Here is a 6,000-nt window from a genome sequence, read left to right as displayed (position 1 = left end):
AGGTGTACTGAAACATCATAAGTTGAATGCTATTTGGTGACGTATTTGACCCATTAGCACTCTGAGCGGGCATGATACAACCATGGACTGTGGGCAGTCATGCACTAATAAACCTCGGATACTTGAAACCACAGTACGATTCGGAAGGAAAAGCATCTCTGATTTTTTTCACAACACATGCCGGTAATACTTTGCGCTGGTGTCTACTTAGTCTTTGCCAAACCCATCTCACAAATCGTCGGTAGGACAGATGTCGATAAACCCTGAAACAAAATAGCAAAATTATGCTTTTCAACAAATTTGTCACATGAGAAATATCGTAGCCAGCAATATAAAAATAATACTGGAATGTCATTTCATTGTGTCATCGTTGTTACAAAACAACAGCTCTTAAAGGTTCCAATATCTTCTCTCAGTACATTGGAGTCCGTACCCATTCCTTCCCAGGGCCTCTGTCTCCGTCTCTCTCCCCACCCCTCTCACTGTCGCTTACTTATAGTCCCCCCATGTTACTCTCAAATGTTCGATGGGTTCCAATACCCCGGACCTTATTTTGGACCCTGTCCTAAGTATTGTTGTTGGTGATTAAATTAGCTGACCAAGGCATGGTTATAATATTAATTACCAAACATCCCCCCCTTAATCTGTGCTGCTGGGTGTCTTCGGCAGTATGCTTCAGTGAGATAGCACTTTAAATCGGCAAAAGTTCCGGCCTATCACAAGGAGACTTAACACGAACATACCGCAGCCTCCCAAAACACACATACACACTCCCCACACTCATACATGTCGCACGCACGGGAGGCCGTCCTTAAATGACCTTAGATGTTAATAGGACGTTAAACAAAATAAACCAAACCAAACCAAACCCTTAATCTAATGTCAACATTCAACGTGTGTCTGTACTATGTAGTGGCCGTCGGAGTCATTACACTTCTCATTACAAATAAATTTCTATGTTATGTACATAGGTCAATGAACATGCAGTGTCCATGTTTCTCTCAGATAATGTATACAGTCTGTATATAGTTTTTAAAGCCATTTTGTAACACTTTCTTTCAAGGTTATCTGTGATTGTTGAAGGGTTTATTGGATAATTGACCTCAATTTTGATGTTTGAATTTGAATATATTTAACATGTACCTATCGCTATTTTACTTTAATTAACTATCATCTTCAAGTTAATATCAATAGCACAAACACATGATAAAACAGCTGTAGATTTATAAATAATCTGATACTGTTAAAAGTTATATGTTAATCATGATGACACAGATAAATGCTTATCATGGAAATAAATGAAATGAAAACTCCTTACTCGTTAATTGGTTCATTATCGTCGAGTGGTCCAATATTTTGAAGATAATCATACATGCACACCTGGAGTACGTGTATGTTGAGTCAATTTGCTTGAAATGATTCATGTTCTGTCACACACTGTAAATCATTGCTTTCTACAAGGTAATGAACAGCACTGATCTCGTAACAGCAAACGCATTCCAAAGCAGTATCCATGGTCTCGCATTTACCAAAGGAACACCTGTCAAAATGAAAATTAGTACTAATAAATATAAACTACGTTGATTACAAATGCTTTTAATTTGGCTCATTATTTGCTCTTGGTCACATTCTATGGGACAGACATATAAAATTTTCAAAATAAACATTTTTCTATTTTTTCTGCTTTTTTGGAGTGAGCTAGGTTTACTGATTAAGAATAAACACTTTAAAAGATAATAAAATTAGAAATCTTGTTTTTATTCATTGTTGAAAAAAATATCATGTAACACTGACAGACAAATCATGTAACTTGACGGACGTATCATGTAACATGACAGACATTTCATGTAACATGACAGAAATTTCATTGAATATTTATTCTGGTTAGATCTGATTGTTAAGTGACTGAACAGTTGTTTCAGTTTCAGTTTAGAACTCGATTGACACGAAGCTTTTGCCAATTTTCAATATAAAAAATAAGACAGTTCTTCACATTAACATTATTTATTTGCTATCTTTTAATTTTTCATTCTTTCTCTCTTGAAGTTTACAGACAAGGTATCCAGTGTTTCTGAAAGAGAAAAAAAATGCATATTTCATAATAATATTGATATATATATAATATTTGTTAAATGGCATCAAGCTTTTACAAATCAAAATAATAAATTCTATTATTAAAAGTCTGTTATGTCCAATTTATTGCACATGCTTATTTCATAAAGTTATGAGTTTAACAAAATCCTTACCTAAACCTTTAATGAATTTTTACTTCACTTCATTCAGCTCATGACTAAGAGCTAGGAATCTAATTCTAAAAACAAAGAAAAAAAGAAATTACAGATCACTATGTACAGCAAAAGAAACATCAATTCATGATTGATATATATAATGTTCTTTCAAGGAAACCACACAAACAAAAATTATATGGTATTACAATATTTACATCAAGCTGACCTTCAAATTTGTAAATTATCCTCCTTCCCTGGGATTCCATTGCTGGTGCTTTTAGTGTACCATCAATATCTTCAAAAATAATGGTATGGTGGATGTCTTGCATAGCCCAACCCTTTGTACACTTCTTAAAATAATGGACAAATGTTATCAACCTGGAATTGAATAAAACATTCATATCAATTATCCACTTGAAGCTCATTTAGTTACAATAAGATAGAAATCGTGTATTAGATGTGATGCATTTAATGAAACCATTTGCATAAATGAAGATGAATTTTTGCAAAATATATAGCTATTCAATTATGAGTTGAGTCCTAGTTTAAAACTGAACAGAATAAAGTCAGAAGCATCAATTAGTTAATTAAATCAAATTGTATATATAATGAAAACTTTTAACATGATGAGTAAACAAAACAATGAACAATAACTCTTATTTCTTACCACAGCTGGCAATATTGAATTCCCAAATTTAATTTTTAGGAATTCCCCTGGTCTGTAATTATAAGCAAAGCGAAAATATACCTGTCATTAATGCAATTTGAAACAGTCATGTAAACAAATTATTCCGTGTGAAACATGTTGACTAAATGAAAATAGTTAACTAGTAATTTGAATGTATAATAATTTTCATACCGTGGCGCTTTCTCTTCTTCAGAACAATCATTTTCTGCAACAACAGCATCCTAAAAGAAAGACAAACTTTAATTAAGCATATGCCAAAAATTCTGTTCACTGTTTACAACCTTTTTTTGTTAAAATAAGCAGTGGAATATAACTACCATATGTTTTCCTTACCTCCATAAATGTCAGGATTGGTGATAATGCCATATCTTCAGGTTCCTACAAAAAGACAGATTGATGACTTCAATAAATAATAGTCGAGATAGAAGAGATTTTTGATTTGGCAAACACAAGGACAATGATATTGCTACAGTTTACAGCGTCTTCACAAAGTTTTAATTTTTTTGAAAAAAAAACGTCATTATATACATGTATATGAATTCAGCAAATGGTCAGCTTTTTATAACTTGCTTACCTCTTCTAAAGCATCCAAAATTCCAGTAAGGCCTGATATGTCCATATCGTCTTCATCTAGGCTGCAATCTATTCTTTCAGACTAAAGTTGAAGAATACAAATGAACTTCATTATGCTACACAAATTCAATTTATTTCTAAGAAAATTAAATTTCAGATAAGCTTTAAAGTTATTTCGCTCTTTATCATATTGAATAATACCCTAATATGATATCATTGAAATAATTCATTATCTTACCCTACTATCTTGTGTCTCGTCATGGACTGATTGGGCTTGAATATCTTCTACAGACTGGGCAAGAACCTGAGACATGCAAGAGTAGTTCTCGGCAAAGTCAATAGCTAAAGCAATTGTTGCAGGTGGAATGTTTTTGGTCAGAATTCCGAACTGCGAAATTTGCCAATTGGCTTCAAATAAGTGTTTGGAGAGGAAGTGGAGTTCTTTTTCAAATTCAGCAATCAATTCTGATGTTTTTCCTTTACTAACTGTGAGTTCTTTCTTTTTTATTTCTTTACCATTTCTTTTGTTTATCGATACTTGTAGCGCCCACTTTTTCCATTCTTGGTCTTTTTCTTCTAATGCAGCAATGAGGTCTGCATGCAGTTTTCCGGTTCCGCAGTCTACACATTCCCTGTCAATACATTCAAGGCTGTGGAATGGACCAGTCCTGGGGCAAAGAGTCTTCTCCACGGCCTCCTGGATACTTTTCATTTTTAGTGTAGGCTTCTGTTCTTGAGAAAGCTTGTTGATAGCTACCATCTTCAATCTTAGATTCTCGCAGTATTCACACAAACACTGCAGGTATTTTCTGTGTTTTTGTGTTTTAACAACCTTAGGCTTGAGTTTGGTGAATTTGTCATATGAAATAGCTTTGTTGGGATTTGCTTCTTTCCATTTATTCCATACACTGTGAAGTGATCCTTGGATAACTCTACACTCTACAGCATCTTTCTTGATGTTTTTTTTGTTTGGTAAGTTAGTCGACACATTATCTTGACAAAAAAAGTTCTGGATTGACTCTTCTGTTTATTTAGCAATGCAGTCTTTTCTTTTCTTTTGTTCTTTAAGACACCCTTGTGAAAAGTACTTTCTTTGTATGCCAAGTGCTGCGCTGAAAGTTGATGTCATTCCGTGTCTTTTCTTAACATGTTCAGAGAGGGACCCAATAAAACTCTTCCTTTTCATACGACTCTCTCTGTCCCTTCCTCTCATATCTAAGTCCACATCTTTGATAGATTGCTGGATATTGTCCAAGTTTTTCTTTGTTTCAGAGGAATCCAATCCTTTATTGCTTAAAGCAAGTTTTTTTCTTGGTGTGGCATTGCTTACATGGCCAGAAACAACATCTGCAAATTTGGATGGAGACTTTGGCAATCTCTTTTTAGCCCGGTAGACAGCCTTTTTTAAAGCACTGTCAGACAAAGGGGTCTTTGTGTTCTCAGTTGTGATAGGTACTGATTGGACAACAGTCGTTGCTCCTATCATATTCTTGCACCTCTTTTCTCGCTTTCTTTTTGCATCTTTTTCTCGTATACGCCTTTTCTTTTGGCTTGACAAGCCAGCTCTATATTTCTTTCTGTATTCAGCTTTTCTTTTATTTTGCTCTTCTTTTGCTTTTTTTTCTTGTCTTGTTGCCATTTTTCGGACTTCTGAATTGTTTGTCTTTTCTCTCTCCGTCTTTTTTCTTTCTCTGTATTCCCTCATTCTGATCTTGGACATTTCTCGTTTTTTTTTGCTTTTGCTCCTCCGACCATTCATGTCTGGCCACTCGCATTCGCTCAGCATGTTTTTCTTTATCGTGTGTATTCTTTAATACCACTTTAAGTTTGCTGGGCATGTTGCTTGGTACTCTACAATGAAATTTGTTTTTTTTTAATGAGGATCTGACTTGAGTGAATATGCAATAAGGAATTTATCAACCAAGTAAATACTTTTTATATGTATGTTTTGAGCCAATATTAGCTAGTGTCATATCAAATTATTAAGCAAATAGAATGAATTTCATATTTATTCATATCACAAAACTTGTTTTAAAATGTATACATAAATTTTTTTTTTTTATATATATAATAAAACCATTCTATTTGACCAATAAGGCAACATCTGGTCTGAAATGGATGATTCAGTCGAAGAGACAATACAAAAGATTCTCGTACATGTAATTGTTGACACAATATATAATAAGATTATTTATTTTTGCTACTAAATCCTGGTCAACTTTCAACCAGAATAGTACTTGCCCTTGGTAGCCTATATGAATGCGATTAAACGAGCATGGACGTACATTTTAAACTTTCAATTTATGAGTGCCTACATTATATTTCCTACTTTAATAGTATTAATTTGTTACTGTTTTGTGTTACATGTAGATCAATATATGTTTATAGATCTATATAATTATTATAACAGTAATTATAAAATATTAATATATGTAACGTTCCACAGTTTAAAGTTGAAAACATTCCTTAAAATTCCAATTATTTAGATACAAAAAGTCTAACTAGATCTTA

At 33.4% G+C, this 6,000-nt stretch overlaps 1 pseudogene; it reads right to left on the bottom strand.

Moving 5' to 3' along the window:
• Nucleotides 1-1,589: 1,589 nt before the first annotated feature.
• Nucleotides 1,590-5,457, bottom strand: LOC117341535 (annotated as a pseudogene).
• Between the last annotated feature and the right edge of the window lie 543 nt (nucleotides 5,458-6,000).

This window comes from Pecten maximus, chromosome 13, assembly GCF_902652985.1.
Source record: "Pecten maximus chromosome 13, xPecMax1.1, whole genome shotgun sequence".
In the NCBI taxonomy this organism is placed as follows: domain Eukaryota; kingdom Metazoa; phylum Mollusca; class Bivalvia; order Pectinida; family Pectinidae; genus Pecten; species Pecten maximus.
Note: the sequence above shows the minus strand (reverse complement) of the source record. Positions and strands in the feature narration are given on the sequence as shown.